At 38.4% G+C, this 19852-nt stretch overlaps 1 long non-coding RNA gene across 1 annotated transcript; it reads right to left on the minus strand.

Annotated features, from left to right (window-relative positions):
* Positions 1 to 1273: 1273 nt before the first annotated feature.
* LOC121073402 lies at positions 1274 to 18301 on the minus strand. Its single transcript, XR_005821690.1, has 3 exons — positions 17976 to 18301; positions 4680 to 4761; positions 1274 to 1361 (listed from the first exon to the last, which is right to left on the minus strand). It is a non-coding gene; the product is annotated as an uncharacterized LOC121073402 (long non-coding RNA).
* Between the last annotated feature and the right edge of the window lie 1551 nt (positions 18302 to 19852).

A 19852-nucleotide genomic window follows, 5' to 3' on the forward strand; every position in this document is an offset into this window, starting at 1 on the left:
AGAGGTTATTTTTTTGTCCTTGAAAAACTTAAAATGAAAATTTGCTTCTCACTTTAAGGTGATTTTTCCCCATTGATTTCTAACAATTAAAATGGAATGTTTTTCAGATTTCATTTGCCCATGTTATTTGTTGGAAAAATGTCAATTTTCTTCAAAATTTTATACTGAGAAATTAATCCTCTGGGAAGAAGTTTGAGATCTGTTTATAATAATGTTTGAAGCTTGTTTTTGTCATTTTTTTTTTTCTTTTACAGGAGAAATATCCTTTGTTTGTCCTGAATAATGACCAAGTTGTTTGTCTCCCTGTTCAGGTTATATTGTCTGATGTTCTAAGGGGAATGACTTACAGTTCAGAGGGATTGAAGTTATGATCATCGCAAGCTTTTATTTTGGTGAAATAAACACATTTCTCCATTCTCCCTCTAGCCTCTCAGCACTGACAACTACAGGTATGCTGACAACTCTCAGGACTATAAATGTGTGCTGGAGAAAGTCAATGGGAAAGATAGAACAAAGAGCTCTTTGCTATTGTTAGAAATTTTCTTAAACTAAATCTAGTGGGCAAGAACCCCAATTTTCACAATTGCAGCCATTCTATCATCCAAACCAAAGTTGTTCAGTCCACATCTATGCTGGAATCTATTGAGACTAAGTGCAAAAAAAAAAAAAAAACAACAACTGATAGCATTTAGAAATGAGATTTTTCCTGTATGCAAAGTAGTTTCTTGCAGCATAGCGGTTTATGAAATTCAAGCAACTTAAATGACACAGCCTCCTGGTTAGCACACCTGTCTCTGTCAGCAAACTCCAAAAAGCCAGTGTGCTGGAACCTCTTGCTCAGACTTGATGCTTCCATTCATTGCCATCAATGTGACCTTTCACTCTCTCACAACAGACTAGTTGGCCTTCAGTGGACTAATGTGCCAAAATCTGTAGGTTTAACTATGCCTGTACATTACTGGGCAGCTGCTTTAGCCTTTATATGGTCAACCTCCCCAGTTGTGTCCTCATTAAGTGTTACAGCACTGTTCTCTTTAATATTAACAACCTCTTTTCTCCCCTCACCGTGTTGCCAGGAAAAACGGGTGAAAGCAGAAGCGGCATTTCCATGCCTGCGAGACAGACAGCACAGTCGACAAGATGCTGTGTTTGTGACAGACTGAAGGAATCTTGGCTGGGTAACACAAGGCACAAAGCAAGCCAATATTCAGCCTCCACTACCAGAAAACAGATATATGATATTCTTCCATTTTCTACTCATCACATTGCATACCTTAGTACTTTGTTCTCAGTAGCAAGTACAGCCGGCGTCAGTAAATTCTGACCTCTGTCATGCAATGGGACCACGGTCTTTTGTAATCCTGGAACAGGACAATGAAAATAAAGGTCAATTGTCTCTTTGTATCATTCCTGTAAACTGCAGAATTGTTATAGCGGTTATAGTAGTTTAAAACAACCATAAGAAGAGATTCTACCAGAACTGCTTCCGTAATTCTGAATTCAGCTCCAGGAGACAAATAAACACAAACAAATCTGCATCTCAGGGCCAACAAAGAAAAAAAAAATTCTCTCTCATAATATCAGCTTATTAAACTAGATATAAAATAAGAAAGGAAGGGGAATGGAAAGGACAAAGAGAGAAAGTCATTCCATCCATTATTGTTCTTCCTCTTTATAACTTCAAGTTTGCATTAACAAAATACAATTGAGATCATTGTTACTAAAGAACCTTTAAAACACTCACATAATTTTCCTCGTGCCTGTAGTTTCCATGAAACAGATGCATGTGCATATTAAGTTATATTTTATGATTCATCTGGGGGCAACTTAACTGAGACATATCTTTTTGTTTGCTATCAGAAAAGCCTGGATTGAATTTCTTTTCAACAAATAAATTCCTAGTGAATGACAGAGTAAGGACTTTGTTTCCCCAAGTTGCAAAACTATTTCTTCTGCACTATAGCCAGTCAATGCAATGCATAGCCAGGCTCTTATAAGCTGTCAAGGTACAACCTTAAGGTCACCCATTCTGAATCCACTTAGTGAATTAACAGAAGTATGCAGTAAAATAGTTTCAGCTGTGAGTTGGCAGTTTTAATTGACAATTTGCAGATTTCTCTCAATGGGGCATAGCTTCTATCCAGCCATCAACTCATTAACTTATTTTAGAAGCTTTCCTAATGTGGTTAAGTGCTTCCCTTCTGCAAGGTGATGCCAAGAGAGCCCAGACAGCTATAGCTGATGCATTTAGCCTTGAGTTTCAGCAGTAAGGTGATGGCTGGAATAAAAGTATTGAGGAATTTCTATAGTGCTCAGCCACAGCATGCTGCAGTCATCAATCCTGAGCACTGCATGGGGGACACCTGGCACTGGCAACATGGGATTGTTTTTACTGAAGACAGAGTATGTTAGGTTGCCCTTTATAACCAAAAACTTACATTTGGATAAAACACAGCCAGCTGAGCACTGTGAAGACCTGGCTGGTTATTCCATCGCTCAGGTTGTTTTTCCCTATCTCTAGTATCAGCTTAAGCATCTTGAATGGCAGAGATATTTCATTCCATCGCTATATATATTTGCAAAATAAAAAGTTCTGCAAGCAGGTCTCCAACAGACAGGTCATTAAGGTTTAGTGTGATCTAAGAAAGGCAATGGGTATATAGATCTTATCATAGCGGAAGTTACTTTTTGTATAGCATTGCTTATGTAACAAGTGCCAGCATGCTTCATGAAACTTCAAGGTCTGATAGCTCATGCTCTTGATGTTTGAAATACTGTTATACAGTCATGCACTTGGTCATTTTGTTTTCAGCTTTTGCAGATTGCTAGATGCCAGAGTAACTCAACTTTCACTGAAAAATACTGACATCTACTTCTGGGGGCAAAAAATACCTCAGTAACACTAAGTGATTCAGAGATGTCCACTTGAATATGCAGACTAAAGCACTAGTTTTAAAAACAGTGAGAATCTCTTCTGTTCATCTTCCATTTATCGAACTTCAGAGGGAAATAAAGCAATTAAATAATAGCACTCTTTTACAATTATTTCCTCAGAAACATTACAGCAATAAGCATAACCATTTTAACTCCCTTTTATTATATGACTACAGGAGTATGAATCCAACTACATTTTTTTTCTCTCAATAATATATTGTGTCTCCATAGTAACATCCTATACGTAACAGACCATTTCATTTGGGAAACTCTATTTTTAATCAAATAATTCTTCATCATTTTCCATTTTTCTTCTAAATGCATTCAAAAATATTTCAAAAAACATTGTACCAAGACTTAGTTATTCTAAGTGCATACATTGTGGCACAGTGCAGTCACAAATCAAATTACTGACAAGGTATGCATGATCAAGGAATACAAAAATGGATACTTCACAGAGAAAGCGGATATCACCTTTTTCTGTAAAGAATGCAAAATATTGTTAATCAGTGCCATAACTCCAAACCACCTCATTTCTCCTGGATGCAAAGGTCTCCTTAAGTGACCATCTTAATTATCAAATCACAGTTTTACTTATTCACTGTGTTCTTTGCCTTTGCCCTGGTGTGTCTGTATACAGAATGTTGCTGAGAAATTAAATCTTCTAGTGATTAAGGATCTTTTATCCTTTACTTGTACTGGTGTAAGTCCAGTTGGTTTTATGCCAATGTTATAATTTATGGTACAATAATTCTTTTCTTTCCCATGTGTTACTACTCCTTCCAGCCTTGATTTATTTTGTCTAAACAAGCCAAGATAATTTTTTTAATCACACTTTCTTCTGCCTTCGGGTGGTTTTACGTATTGTCCATCTGTACTCTTCAGGTCAAATAAGAAAAAAGCTCTATCATCAAACTGGTTATCAGAATATCTTTTTCTTAATAAAGTTAAGAAGAACTGCGCATTGTGTTTTAGATACATTTGAACTACTGCCTGATATTTTTTTAGCTGCCTGACATGTCTGAACACTTTTTTTTCTTCCCTATTACACTAGTGACTCACAGACATCCCAAGGATGTCAAGTTTTCAAATGTTTAACTCCAGAGACATAACTATTGTTTCCCTTCCCAGATGTATGTCTTTGTTATAACTCCTTTGTTCAGTGAAAAAATCTTTTACTTACTATAGCCAGATATTCCTACTTTCTGCCATTATTAGCAATATTTGTTTTAAAGCCTGTTTCTAGAAGGTCAAAATCTCCCATAAAGACAGTAAATCTCTCCTAGTGCTAATATTTCTCTTTCTAATAATGTTATGGAGATCTTTATCCAGCACAAATTAAACTCTAGGGGGCTAAAGCAGACATCCAGCATTATCCAAATCTTTCTATGATCCTTTCTTAAATTGTTTTTGACTCAAACTTATCAATTTTATCATGTTATCTTCCTTTTTTTTTTCTTTTAGCACATTATGAATGTATAATGCTCTTTCACTACCCCGCCTTTTGCTTCTAGCTTTCCTGAACAATGTGTACTCTTCCTATTTATGTTGTGCCCTATCATTATTATTCTACCTCAACTGGATTACCCTAATTATAGCTGACTTGACATCCTGCACCATAACTCAGCTTCCTCTTTTATTGTCCAGATGATTTTCATTCCTATACTAACATTGCGATTGCTTCTCAGCAGCCCCATATAATTTCATAGCTAGGTTAGGGATATTTTATTCATGGCATTGCTCACCTGACAGTTTGACAGTTGTCACCAGCTTTCTGTCCTCTCCAGATTTCTCAGATGGCTCTTTCCTTGCAGTGTCTTCACTGACCTGTGTCACCATGGCATATAGAGTGGACAGAGATGGAGTAAAACAGACCATAAAGTAAACGTCCAACAAATATCCTTTCCCAAAGAGTTTTGAGATGCCTATAGATGGGAAAGAAGCCACAGAAAGGAGGACAAGAAGAATATATTTTGAAATTCAAGGTTGGTCATTTCTAAAGGGCTTCACTTGCTCATAAAATAACTCGTTGGGAAGCTGGTGGCCACCTTCTCTCTGTCCCCAGTAATTTGCCTGCTAAGGCTTTCTGAGGTCTCTGGAATCAGTCTCTCTTCATCCCCTGCTGTATAGGGGCTGTGTTTTTGTGTTGTTGTAAATTAGAGCACTGGCTTTGATGTCAGGAAGGACCAGAGAACTGTGTGTTTCTCCAAATTTCCTTAAAGCAACAATCAATCATAGATGACTTAATAAAGGTATCTCTGGGGAATACCAAACTTTCAGAAATTAAACTGATGTTTATACATGTATCAATTACAGTTTTTCCTCAGCTTAGGGAGAACACTACAATTCTCACAGTAGATCCTCTTGGAAAATAACTGGAATATTCATTTAAGAGGGTTACAGCAAGCCACCTACAATATGTGGTATATCTGTCTTTAGCTACCTGCATCCCGATCGAATCAATTCAAGGAATTATAGGATCATGGTACAGGATAAAAGTGGAGCTAAGCAGTAATGCCAAGAAGTATTGCAGGGTCCATGCTGCAAAATTTCTTGATGTGTTATTTTAAATTGTTGTCAGAAGGCAAAATCTTGCACTGCCAGGAAAATGGCAACGTGCAATAGCTTTCTCCCTATCTAGAATCCATATTTCTACATGTGAAGATGTGAGAACGTTGTCATATTACTTACAGATGTAGCAGCTATACAGTTTCATTTTGGTTTTAATTCTGTAGAAGTCTATGACAAAAAATACCTTGAAATTCAAATGATGCAAGAAATTCTAAAACAATTTCAAAGGTCTGACAGCGAGGTAGAATTTAAGATTTGGGAGAAGAGGGATTTCTTAAAGGACTTGCATCCCTACCAGAACAAAAGAACTATGGAGTCAGATGAAGGCAAAGGAGAAGTTATAGCTGACAGGATAAAAATGGAAGGATTTATTCTTTGAACAAACAGTCAAGCAAGAAGCATTGTTTTGGTAGGAAATAAATGGGATAAATCTGACCTTCGTTATTCCAGCTCCTCTGAACTATTAAATAGGGCAAGTACTGAAATAAGGATTGAGGCTATTTTTGCTGCCACTGGAGCAGCACAAAACTGTCTTAGCAGGGACTGAAATCCAGCCATAGGACTCTGTTAATTAAAATAGCCACTATTAAGATATTTACTGTCCCTAATAATCAGAGCTATGCAATTTGTACTACTGAGTAAACAAATCATGCTTTAGAAGTTCCCAGTTGGCTATTACAGTCTAGTCTGTCAACTGTCATTTAGTTATAAAACCAATTTTCCATGTAGTTTATTTGCATAAACAACATTCCTTCAAAGAGCTTCATGGAAAAAGAAATCACATTAAACAAAATTAAAATTAGGTTAAAGTAAAGTTAATAATCTGACAAGCTCCCCAAAGCCAAACTAGTCAAAGATTTTTTAAAATTTCATGCTGTGTTTTTTTGATGTGTTCACCTCTTTAGGCAGACTTACACTGTGTTAAAAGAATGATCATTACTGCTTCTTGAATCCTGTTAATTATGCTTGTTTGTGCAGGGTTATTTGTAATTGGTCCCTTTCCAGATATGCTCTCATCTCTGTATATTTCATGGAAACATAAAAAATACCCATGCTAACTATCATTTACTTGCCAGTCTCTCTCTCTCTGTATATATATATCAGGTGTCCTATACTGATGTGGCCCAGAGTAGTATCTTCTCTGGATGGGCAAGTTGCATCTGCCAACATTGCTTTGTTGGGTCACCAACTGTTTTAACATATTATGATCATAGACTTGGTAGTACTTATAGATGCAATGAACTGTTAGTTTAAATACAAAAAGTTTTCATTACTTGGATATATGGCTTAATATACTAAATGTAAATTATTTGAGAGAGAGACCTCGTATAAGGCACCTGAGGAGTTTTCACAGGGTAAGAATGGGGACTATACTGCAATATAAGTCTTTGATGAGCAAATCAGATTGTTAGATTTACTCTCTATAGTCTGTTACAATCTTCCCCTGATTTCCACATTTTCTAACACATACCATAACTATCTTATCAAGTTAGGAGCAATACTCGAGTCTCTTACATATGAAACTGATTTTATTTTCAAATAACATAAGCTTTTCCTCCACGTATTATCCCAGTATCTTGCATTTTATCCGTGCAGTTGAAACACTTGTTCTCACTGAAGAAAATTCTGCCCCTGAGATATTAATCTGACCAAAGGTAGCAGGTTATGCAGCACTGAAGGGAATCCCATTAGAGTTGGAGCAGCTAAAATACAGTTTTCCACTGAAAAATAGCGAACGATGGGCTTGTAAAGTCTACAGATTTATGTGAAAATCTCTTTTATTGTGCAGCAATTGTCCCACATGAATTAAAAAAAAATGTTAACAAGTAAGGGGGTTTGGAATTAAATGACCTTTAAGGTCCTTCCAACCCAAACCATTCTATGAAGTTTTAGATAACATTTAACCTCATCTGTAAAATTCGCATTGCCATATAATCCCTAGTGAGCTTTTAGCTTTTGCATTTGTAATGTCAGGTGAGGTTTACTGAAAAAGGGAAAAGTTGAAGCTGCTGACTAAATAAATACGGCTAGATGCCCATGAACCTTTCTCTTGACGACACTGATGCGATGAATATTTGTCAGCAAAGATGGCTTTTGCAGGTATAACAGAGTTGAACAAGAAAGGGCTTAAACTGCCATGAATGGCTTTACCTCTGGGGAAACAGTGACTCTTGGTTTTTATAGGTTATTATTTTTTCACATGTCATTCAGCATATGCTTATGCAACCCCAATTGGTCTTGTTATTTATATTTCACAGTATTTCAGGCCAGCATTTTCTTTTCTTCCCCAGAGCTTTAGCTGAGCTGCTCTTGCTTGACTGCTTCTGAGCCTGCATCTGATTCCTGAGTGAATGTGCTTTCACACTGCTCAGATAAAGGGCTTTCATTGCAGTCGTGACTTGCATGGGGTTGGATATTATACCTTTCTTACGTCTAGACCTACAGAGATGACGACATGCTGATTCATCTATGAATAATCAAAGTGAACTCTCAGACAATCTCAAAAATAGACTTCTTTACTCACTTGTGTTAACCCCAAGATGCCTGAATGATACTGAGATGTGGGGATAAAAAAAAGGTGTCATAATACGTGCTATGCAACTACAGGGATGTAGATGTGTGTTGAAACTGTTACAAAATAGAAGAATAGAGAGGGGAATAAGGTTTGACTTCAGCCTGTATTGACAAGCTGGGGGCTTCTAAGTCTGTTTTTGACACACCCAGTTATGGCTTTCAGCTTCTGGCTAAACTGTACACCCTTGCTTGATTCTAAGTGCTGCTATTTTAACCCCAAACTCACCACTGAATCACATGAATTCAATTTTGTAATATTAATTTCTCACGTAGACTGCTTCACATACATTCAAAAATGGAGAATATTTTCCTTTTTGTTAAACTTATTTTATGAAACCTACAATTTTCTTTCAACTGAAATTAGATGCTGAAGCATTGAACAGTGAGAAGAAAGGGATATTGAACACTTACTAACTTATGTAGAGTAGTAGTTTATGGAAGAATACAACAGATCGGCAATCCAAACTGCTGAACCCCCTCCACGCCCCCCCCCCCCCACGCTCCTGTCCCAATTGAACAAGATGAGGTTGAATCAAAAGACATTTATTTTTGTAATGTTTTCCATTTCAGCATCAACAACAAAGGGTAAACTTTCACAATTTGTCTGAAAGAATGATGCATGCATTTTGCCTAAAAATCTGCCTGAAGACATTTTTTTTGCTTCCGTAACTCCCAGGCCACGTGTCTACAGATTGATGTGCATCCTTAGTTTTATGACAAAAGTCATATCTAGCAGCATCTGGAAAGTACTGCTTAGGAACTGGAAGAGTTTAGCAGTGTTTGAGGAAAAAAAAATGGTTATTTTCATTTTGTTATTACTTCTCAGGTGATTTGTCCCATATTCCTCTAATGGTTAACCAAAATAATCATGTTTATCTTTACTTACTGTTATAATTAATTTTAGAATTTCGAAAGTCTTGTTGCCAGTATTCTTCTATATTAAAGATTAGACTTAAGGTAGCCAAAGGAACTTGGAACTACAGAACAGGCCTCTATTGAAAATACATGTTTCTGTAAATTCTATAAATTTACACAGCTGAATCTTCTGTTTGTTTTACAGCTTACAGTCACTGAAGTAAGGTGACCTTGCATCACAGACTGTGATGAAGTTTAGAGGTGGCCTTGGGCACCAACCAATATCAGCTGCACCTCAATCTAGTAATCTTATTGTCTCTCTCAAAATTGGGTCATCTGAGAGCCAAGCCCTAGTTCTTGCCTGTGGGGATGTTTTTGTTGGTATTACATACCATATATTTCTATACAAGAAGATTTAAATGGAACTCTTAACCTGATATTTGAAGAATAGACTCAGATTAACAGAAATATTTTTTTTTCCTGCGAATGCCAGCAAAGTGCATCATTACATTTGATGAAATAATATAGTATCTGTCTTACAGTGAGATTCCATGCAATGACTGTGTATCATCTTTATACATGAGAAAAATACAAAATGATTTGCTGACCCTCAGCTTTGTACTTAATAGCCATGTGACATGTTCCATGACAACTAACATGTGTAAAGGATCATGTCATTATATACAGCTGTTAAAGACCTAGAAAGCAAACAATGTGCTACTGACATATAAATAATACCTTCTGTGCACAGTTAAACATTGGTGCTATTTTTGCCAGATTTTAAGCTCTTTGGAGGCCAACTGGAGCAGCTGAAATAGAACATTAAAAAAATGTTTTGATACTAGGGCACAGATGGCAGTAGCCCAATGTGTCAAAATAAATGTTTCATTTTTAGTCTAACGTGGGAAAAATAGACCTTGTCAATTACTCCAATAATTGCAGGTGCAATAAACGCACTTGGTAGCTAAAAAGAGCTATTTCAGATGGGCATTCAGAAGAATTTTATGTACCTTACTTCCAGCCATCAGAAAAGGTAAATTACTTTAGGCCAATGACTTATTGCATTTGGAAGGGGCCCTAACAGCCACAATCAAGACTGAAACTTTGATCTTTTGTTTGGCACCTGAATTTCACAAATACAGGATTGCTCCTTCTGAGAAGCAGTCTGAGAGTCTGAGAAGGTGCTATAGACAATGGATCTGCTAACTTTAAATCAATGACACCTGTATGTTTAGGAAATTTCCAATGGCTCGAACAGACTTCAGTGCTTAAGTATGTCTTTTTTTTTTTCTTCCCTCCCTTAAAGGAAAGTCAATTAAATGGAGGCAATTATTTTTCACAGCTAACTTCTACCCAGACCTTACGTGCGACCAGCACTGAGCAGCCACATGCCATTGAGCCCATCCACCAGTTTTTACAGCAGCTGGGGAACACCCATCAGTCTCTGCTGTTGCGTTTGTAACCACAGGGACATCTGCCTTCAGAAAACAGGCAACATATTGGGGCCAGAGACACCCTACTGAACTGTTAAAGCACTCTGGAGAACCTTCAGATAACCCATAGATAGCATGGTGTGGGAGAAGGTACCAGCCATTTAGGGGCCAACATTTAGAATGGCTTCATTTGCTGATACTCTGTGCTCATTGGTTAAACTACAGTGGAGGGTCTTGTCTGTAACATGGAGCAGGGTGACAGAGCGCAAATGATAGCCCTTATACAACATTAAGATGATTCACATTCTCTTGTCCAATATTTTACTTCTCATATGAAATTTAAATCTGCTCCATCTGGTGCAGTAACAGTTCTCACAGTCTGTGTGGCCACTGAGAAGAGGGGTGGGGGAGGCAGGAAAGCAAAGCAAAGCATACTTATAACTGAATGTGGAAGGCACCTCTTGATTTCCTTAGATTGTGCCCTTCCAGGCAGCTCTGTAGCTTGCTATTGCAGTACTGTGGCTTTGTATTTTGTCATCTGCAGTAAGATTTGCAGCATTTTTGCTGAAGAGGCAGGATTCTCATTTTTCCCTGGGCACTGCAGCACAGAAGGTAAGGTACAGCTTTTGGCTGTAAGGGATCTGCAAGGATTGAAAAGCCTGGGGCTTCTCCTGCACTATACATTGTCTTAATCTAAAAGACAATTTCTTTCACCTCTTTTCTAATCTGTTTACAGTGCTCCACATACCTCAAAACATTAATTTACAGTGCAGTTAACTCTGTTTTACACACACACACAAAAGACTTTGACCCAAATCACTTCTTTTTAAATAACCACTAGGGCTTATTCTCTGCTTGAGGATGAAGTGTTCAGTCTGTTTTACATGGGTGTCCCAAGAAAGCAGAATATGAAGAAAGGGAGTATGATGTACACAGGAGGTAAATAACAAAATCACAAACCTGCAGCCTGATTTTTATGCTTTAAAAAAAATATATATATATATATATATTTAATAATAAGCACAGAACTAGGATGGTAGCCAAAACCCTGACTCACAAAGATATATCAGGGAGAGCTATGATTGTATAAGAACATCTGTGAAGTTTACCTCCTACACTCAGAGGGCCAGCATGAGGAGGGACAGAAAGCTGTAGGAGTAGCAGGCCCTCCAACCCCTTATTTATGTGAGCAGGGGATCTTGCAGAGGAGCCACATGACAAATGCCAAAGTGCTTCAACTTCAAATTGTTGTGATAGCTGGCATGTACCCACAGCCACAGAAACAATTCTGTCTTCATCCTGCTTTAATTCCAGATGGATAAATCAGGGTCAGCAAGAAATGAAGCAGCAGACAATGACTGGTAAATGACCCAAATAAACTAGGCCAACAAGAAGATTTTTAAACAGGGAGATGTTAGAGCCACAAAACTTGCTGGAGGCACAGAGAAGTTGTTGAGTGAGTTAATTGTCAGCATCCCTCAAGTTATTGTAGACAATTCTAAAGTTAAGGTTGAGCAATTCAACCTCTCTCATGTATGAGAAACACTGCACTTACTCAAGAAAATTACAGCACTTATTCTGAGTACAGAATTCAATTTCCAAGGATTAATAAATAAACACCTTAATTAATGTATGACTTTAAAATAATTAAGTCCTTTAAGAGATTTAACATCTTTTTTAGTCTTATTTGTCCTGAATGATCTTCAGAATAATAATTATGTGAGCATTTCATATTTGCAATTTTCTACACCAGTCACAGTCAAAAGAGAGGTTATAATTAAATTAAATTATTAAAGATTTCTGCCTCTAATTGTTATGACTAGATAGACTGTGGTCTGACTTATTTAACTCTTCACTGGAGAAACTCACCAGCATCTTATGTTGTGCGAGGAAATTTCCATTTGTAGACTACAGGCATCTGAAATAATTTAAAGTTGAACCATATGGTTTCAGTTCTCAGAAATATTGCATGGTAGTAGCTTTTGCTTATAAACCAAGAAATCTCCATGGAAAAGAAATTTGCTAAAACGAATTTAAAGTGCCTAATGCATATCAGCAGTATATTAAAAACTAGGTCTAATCTTGTCCAGCCTGTGCAAAATTGGGGTTGAAATATGACCATTAGGAATCTTGTAAAGTTTGTCTGAGAGAAGCACAAGTGGCAACTTCCCACACCTCTGGGAAGGTACTTATGGTGTAAGTGAAAGAACAATTAGAGCCACCTGCCTAGCCACTGGAAAAGCTTCTGAGGCAGTTATACATGGCTTGTTCCTTTCGATGCAGAGTTTGAATACCTGTCACACTTAGAAAATTGTAGGTTCCATTTAAAACCAATAGGAAATACTGCAAATACCAGTAATGCTTCAGATTAAAAGATGTATTCTGAAAACATAGGCTACTTGCTCAAAACAGAGGGGAAGCAATAAACAGTAAGTTGATCTCTAATACTCTCCACAGTTCATTTGTATATTTGTATGTATCTCTACACAAACAAATTATATATCTATATACTTATATGTGCACAGAGAGAGAGAGAGAGAGAGAGAGTTTAGATCTATACAAGCCCTAAGTGCCAGTGAAAGGAAAAACCCTCTCTGCTTTGCAGCCGTTTTTCAGGCCAGCTTCACCCTCTTGTGAGTGACAGGAGCGAGGCTCTTTCCAGAAAGAACTCACTTCAGGAGCAGACCATCTGGATGCTGTCTCAGAGCTGCACAGAGGAAAGTGTGAGAGAGAAAATAAAAACCAAGAAATAGCAAGAAGCTTTAGGGGCAACACAGAAGTGGAAAAGGAAGAATTCAGGCCAGTAAAAGTAAATAAATAAATAATAACACTTTCTGGTTGATTTGCACGCCACTGGTGTTTTGGGGAATGTCAGCAGAGGACATTCCTAAGTCAGTTGTGGTGCTTATGTTTCAGTACTCATAAACAATCAGTTACTAGGAAAATAAGATAATTATTGTGAGAAAAAGCAGAAATTGTTCCAATCACTTTGCCACAGGTCTGTGTTCAGAACAACCCTTCCCATAAGTGGATGTTTCACAGCAAGTTGTATATAAAACCAAAGAGAGCTACATGCTGTGCAGCAGGAGCACCATCAGAAAGGAAGAATAATAAAGAGGACACTGTGGATGGGTGCCTAGAACTGAAGTTACACAATGTGCCTGAGAAAGGACAGTGGTGATCATATCACAGCACCCAGCATGCTACATCAGGCAGGAGAAATGCAGAAGGTGTGAGGCCTTCAGCTTTATTGTCTCCTTAGATAAATCCACATCTAGGAGGAAAGAGAAAAAGACAACAAAGAACATTTCAGATCACAGCTGTGACACGACTCTGAGAGCACAAGACCTGGGGCTGTCAGGTAAGCTAAGGTCAGCACTGAACCTGTGCTGCCTTTCCAGAAGGACACAAAAAAGTAAAATAACAGCAACGTGACTGAGTGCACAAACCAAAGTCAGACAGTGAAAAATAGGAGGATATGAGAAGAAGCACTGGGTGTGAGGCTGGAGAGAAACACAGAAAGACCTCCCAACACATCCCAGGAACAGTTTCATCCTATTTATTGCTGTTTGAGGTGCATACAGGTACATGGTTACTAATGCTGGGGCAATATACGAACAGTAGGTGCAAAATCAGGGCTACCTCTACCCACAAAATAGTAGTTTGTGTCTGTGCAGTATGTTAGGGTCCTAACATATCCTTGTGTTGTTTTTCCTAAGAGACTAACAGCTCAGTCACTTTACATCAAGATGAAGTAAACGTACCAACCAAGGAAGATGAAAATCTAGACTCAGAAGCTGGAATTCAGTTTTGGGGAACTTTAGAGCCTTAATTTTTCTACTCCTGGAAATGTGAATTCAGGAATTGTTTCATATGTTGCCAGAAAGACAAAAAAATAGGGGATTATAAAGAATATGTTCTAGTATAGACAATACCCTGGGAAGTTAGCAAGGAAGAGACTCAATTAGAAACATGAAATTCTTAATGCAGTTCAGGGTTTGGCCATTAGGTAGTCATAAGGAAGAAATGAGAAGGAATTGGATTTAACACGGACTTACAGGACATACTGATAAAATCTTCATTAAGCAAGCACCATTGTGTTTCTGCACAGAGGTTACTTGAGTTTTTCATTTAAAGCAGCAATGAAGAACTTTCTTATATTTGAAGGAGAAACTTTATGTTCTATAATATGTAGTTTACAAACAACCTGGGATCATAAACATTAGAATGGCAGTTAGACTGAACAGTACCATGAAGGCCAAAGTCAAGGGTGTTTGAGTGAGACACAGATTCCATAGGCATTGTTCTTACTATTCTACATCTCCTCTACAATACCTATCTGAAAGTAGGATTTTTCTGAGACTAAGTCTTCTGAACATTAAATGTAAAGTATACTGCCCAGAAAGTTTTACCCTGTAGTTCTTACAGCAAAAAGGTCAAAAACTTGCGGTTGAACTGAAGTATATTTCTGAAAGATGCCCTCTCACATTAAAAATTGTAACAATTCCCTAGTTACGTGGTACCTTGAAAAGTTAGTTACTTTTGCAGACTAAACACAAGTCCTACTTTCAGTTTGTAGCTCCTTATCACTGGATCTTTTTACACCCTTTTCCTGCTCCATTAAATAATCTTCTATCTGGTAGTTTCTGCCCATATAGATACCCATGGACAGTGATCAAATCACTTAATTTTTCTTTCCATAACTTGAACATATTGCATGCCTTTAGTTTGACACGTATTTCTAGTTTTCAGCTCATCCTCAAGGCTACTGTCCAAACCTAGTTCAATCTTTGGCATCCTTTCTGGATGATCATTGTAATAGGAACAGGCTTACCTTTCCAGGCTTAAAGGTTGGACTACATAATCTTAGAGATCTTTTTCAACCTAAATGATTCTATGATTCCCAGCCCTCTTAATCCAGCTCAAGGCACTGCTGTACACATCCAGGGCTTGTGGTCACATCATTTCAGCTGGCACTTGTGCTTATTTCATCACAACACCCTCCTCCCCTTTGTGCCCCATTTCTCCTTCACTCCCACCCACTTTTCCTCCATGTCCTTGCCAGCGTGGATTTGTGCCAGGACATGTGACCCCATGCTACAACAGAGAGCCTGCATTTAATGAGGTTTGCAGATTGTCAGTTTTCAAATTAGGTTCTGAACAGTGTGGTGTGCCTTTCTGTTCACTGTGCATTCAATGTAGGGACCACAGAAACTGATGGAAAGGTTCCTGCCTGTGATTTCAAGTCTGCAGATAACTACTCTAAAGTGAAAACAGTTTGACTAAAGACTGCATAAATTAAACATTCCCTAGGATCTAGTGGTTACACAAGGAAAGAAAGCCTGTGCTGAGCTGTTCAAAATGCTGCTTTGCTGGTCTCTTTCATCATTTCACTGATTTAAATTTAAACCTCCTTATATCCTACATAAGATATTTTATTTTTACTTTGTCTAAGTAAAAGGACTTTGCTAAAGAATTCTCATCCTACAGCTCTGGGGCCTTTGAAATAATATCCTGTATGTTTTGTCTCTATCAGCAGTTTCCCTGCATCAATCTACAACGAACTACGTAAGCCACTTATACCAGAGACTGTTCAAGCCATTCTCCATTTGAATGGCATATTCTGATCTCCCCAGTTTTGTTAAGCAAGTTGAACCTTAATAACACACTGAGAAGCTGAATGGGCTAATGAAGCAGATTGCACAATCTGGAACTGCTCCCTTACAGGTAAAGCTCTGAACTACTGACAGCAAGAGGATTTTTTCCATTTTCCATGGTTACTTTTTGCTGTTGTTGCAGTGCTCTCTTACATAGTTCTCTGGCTCTGTATTAACCACATGCCGAAGAGAAATAACATCTCAGTGTAATACTGATGATCAGCTTTTTGTGCCAAGGAAGAAAAAAAAAAAAAAGTAAGTTTCTCTTGAGTACTACAAAAATCTTTTAATTGCATTTCCACGCTAAATGGATCCTTAGTCTAAAACAGTCTGCTAGTGTACCAGAGGATGCAGAAGATATTTCCACAGTACAACTGTATACAGCTTATTTTTACCGAGGGGAAAAGCATTGTGGGGGAAGCATAGTTACTTTCAATGTACTATAGTCCTTAACTATATGTCACGTTGCTTGCATTGTGCTGTCAGGTGGAATACAACATTGTTAGAAAGCTAGAATTAAGGCTTCTGTACTGAGAATGGCTGGGGGTTTGTTTAGTTCTTGCAGCACTTAGAACATTCCCCTTTCTATCCCAGAAGAGATATCTGGTCATTTAACTCTATCCTTCCTGTGTTTTTTCCCCACATATAAGTGTAGGGAAAGCTTCAATAGGTTTTACACAAGATATAGAGAGGAACAAGTCCTTCATGCTGACAAGGCATCCTCATGCTATCCTGTCAAGGCACCTGGGGCCTACCAGCCTCTGGCTTGGGCAGTGGCCTCAGGGTTAGCAATGAAGTCACAGTGTTTGAAGGGAGAGGACCTTCCTGGAGCTCATTGTAGAATGACATTTGTTTAATAAACAGGGAATAAAGCCCACCTTTGGTACCTAAACTCCTTCCCTGTGGGTGAAATTAGCCAGCTGCTGGCTTCAGACCATTGGGCAAAGCATGTCCATCCCTCATTAGCCAAAGCGGACACAACTTGCAGTATGGAAGGACTGGGTATGTGGTGCCCTTCTCCGCAGCCCCCGGTATCTTCCCCTGTGTAAGAGGCTTTCCAGAAATGTTTCCACTGCAGGGGAAGATGGGATTTACAGCAGTCCTATTGCAGTCCTACAACTACTCAAATGCTTTTGAAAAGAGCCCCAAAACAGGATGAACTGAAAGAAAAGTCGTATAAGCTACTTGGTTTCTAGCATTCAGCCCAGGGAATGGTGGAAAAGTAGGGTCTGTGTTATTAAAAGCTTTCAGGGTTTCAGCCTCAAAACTCTTCTGAGAAGGATTTCTTCAAATGTTCCAGGAAAGAAAAAAAAAAATTGAAAAAGAGATGAAAAAGGCTTACAGTAAAACGACTGTCTTAATTCTACATGTACACAAAACACATTTAAATACCAAATGTGCAGCATCAAAGCCAAGGTGTGCATGTACAGCATGCACTCAAATAGTTAAAAACAACATCAAAAGACAAAACAAAGCTACAAATGGAAGTTCTAAAGACGACCTTAATTCTAACATTTCCTTGATTTAGTGTGTTTGACTTTGAGCTTCACTAGTACTATTTGAAATCAGTTGTCTTTTTTTTTTTTTTTTTTTTTTTTTTACGGTGATAGTTCCTGGGTTTTGAAAGAGCATATTAAAATACAGAAATTCTATCATGTGGCACGCAAACAGCTATCTGGTTAGTCAACAGCTTTGAGCATCTGTGATCCATTACACAGATTTCTGACACTTATGTTAATGGAATAGCTGACAGCACTAATATGCTGTCATTTTCTGTGAGGACTAACGTTGTAAGGGAATAGGTAATTTGCTAGTGGGTTTTCAGATGTTTGCTGCCTGCAGAGGAATAACAAAGCTTGATTTACATACCCAGTTGAAACACTGAGGGACATCATTTTTACACCCCGCTCCCCCTTTCCCATTACCAATTTGGTCACAGTTTCTTCCTTACCTCTCAGTTCCTCTTTTCAATGTTGTGAGCCTTTTTTCCCTTTCAGCTTCAAAACAGGTCCCAAGCCATCTTGCTGCAGCTTCCTGCTCATGCCAGCCTCTCTCCTTCTGGTCCTGGTAAGCTTGTTCCATCCAACTCAATCCACTGCTAGAACCTCAATCTCTTCTTTTCAGTTCCCTCTTGCCCTCCCTCCTCCAAGACTTCTATCCTGGTGTCTATGAGGGGGAGGCAAGTTGGAGAGTTTAGCAGAGAGAAAGAATCAAGGCTCCTGCTTTCCATCCTAAGCCTGGGTGAGTGCACCTGAAGTCAATCATCTTATAGGGTGTGTCCTTCAGAGTCCTTTTAGCTTGTAGCAGTATGTGATCAGTGTGTGTAGTCACAGTAAAGGCATATGCATCCTAAGAAAAGGGGATACTTTTCACAGCAGTATATTGAGATATTTTTAGCAGCTAAAATTATCATTTACACTGAAGTGCTTACTTTCTAGAAAGAGCAAAAAAGAGCCCTTATCACTCCTTATGATAGTAATCCTTCATGAAGTTTTCAAATACTGGGCCCTGAAGACAAAACTATTCAAAAATCACCCAAAGGTGTGGACAAAGACACTTTCCTCAAAGCACTTTGTTGAAAACACTGCAGCTATTTTGGCTGAACTCCTTCAAATACTCTAAGGGCAGTATAACTGCTGAGAGTATAAATCAAGCTACATGGTTAACTTCCAGTTATGTTCTAATTAGTAGAGAACAAAGTCTTACAATGGAAAGAATCAGGGAATAAATGATTGTAACTGTATAGAACTCAGTAACAAATGGGCTAACAAAAGGGAGTCCCGTGACAAGAATATGAATAACGGGTAAACCCAATAACATCCTACCACTTTCTCTTCTCCCAAAGTTTCCCCCTAACCCCAAATTAAACTTCCATTGTTGCCTTCCTCAGGTATTGCTGAGTACCTGGGAAATGAATAAAGGAATAAATGAAATCACTGACCATGCTGGACAATTTCACTTGACAGTGCATTGCAGCTTAAGGGAACAGCTGGAGCCAAGTGACAGGCTGATGGGAACAGTCAGTCATTTTGTGGTTCAGACTGCAAGGCACCACAGAGCTTAAACAGATCAAAATGCAAAGAGACAGAAGTACCTATGGGGTATATAGACACCATGTTTACAAATAAACCATACCTCTCAGGCATGACCAGCTGCACAACCCTAAGGCAAGATATTTGTCTGAGGTTGAACAGCTCTAGAGCTTGCAAACCACATTTCAACACTCCTTGCTGAGAAGTGAACCCTGTAATACTATCCTGACTTCACTAATGCTTGTTTGGCTCCTGAAAACCCAGATAATATACTGGTAGGATGAGTAAATAGGGATTCATTTGCACCTTGGCAAACCTAGTAACAGGGAATAAAAAGGCACAATTTATATAGTCATGGTGATCTGTAGAATAGGTTTTCTTAGCAATTCAATTGCTAATTAAAAAATAGCCAGCTGGGCTTCAAATTTTCAGCAAAGCAAAAGTAAAACCAGACCAAAAGCTCCCTTCTCTGCAGAGTTAAGTAAGTAGGTAAGAGCTTGTCTAGAGCACCAAGTTACCACTGAAATTGCTTGGCTGAAGCCAGTCAGCCTTTAAACTGACCTGATGAATCCCAATTGATCCAGCTGCCTTCTACAGCTTCTCTATGAACTGGAGGACGCTCGTACAGGAACTTGAGGTTATTGTCTGGGAAGGAAGCTGCTGAGCTGCTCATGCCTTCATAGGCCTGACATTTCTAGTCACACGCAGCAAAGGCTCAGGAAGATTACAGGTGATATCCTTTGCAGAGAGAACCATGCCCACCTTCCTTCCTTGTATTTCCATGTCAAGAAGATTC

This window comes from Cygnus olor, chromosome 7 (genome assembly GCF_009769625.2).
Source record: "Cygnus olor isolate bCygOlo1 chromosome 7, bCygOlo1.pri.v2, whole genome shotgun sequence".
NCBI lineage: Eukaryota > Metazoa > Chordata > Aves > Anseriformes > Anatidae > Cygnus > Cygnus olor.